The sequence below is a fragment of the Terrapene carolina genome, unplaced genomic scaffold (genome assembly GCF_002925995.2).
Source record: "Terrapene carolina triunguis isolate 2854851 unplaced genomic scaffold, T_m_triunguis-2.0 Scaffold234, whole genome shotgun sequence".
Classification (NCBI taxonomy): Eukaryota; Metazoa; Chordata; order Testudines; family Emydidae; genus Terrapene; species Terrapene triunguis.
In genome coordinates, this window is record NW_020664585.1 from 16,519,374 (window position 1) to 16,519,698 (window position 325).

General features: G+C 76.9%; 1 protein-coding gene across 2 annotated transcripts in view; it reads right to left on the reverse strand.

Annotated features, from left to right (window-relative positions):
* Positions 1-325, reverse strand: part of TBX1 (T-box transcription factor 1) — a 19,764-nt gene that overhangs the window by 854 nt on the left and 18,585 nt on the right. The window lies entirely within an intron of this gene.

The window sequence follows — 325 nt, forward strand, 5'->3', positions numbered from 1 at the left end:
GGGGTCCCGCTGGCCGCTTCCCGCTCGTACTCCCGTCGGCTCTCCGCAGCGTCTGCAACACAGCCCGGGACACGGAACGGGCAGAGCAGCCGGTTAGAACCTGGCCAGGGCCTCCAGGGCCCCCAGCCCCCCCCCCCCCGCCCCCCCACCCCCCAGCCCCGGGCCGCCCCCCCCCCCGGCCCCTGACCCCCCCCCCCCGGGCCAGCCCCCCCCCCAACCACTGATACCCCAGCAGCGAGCCAGGGCCCCCAGCGCCCTCCCTGAGATGTGCTGCTCCAGCCACTGTCCCACCACCCTCCCTGAGAGCCACTGAGCCCCCAGCACC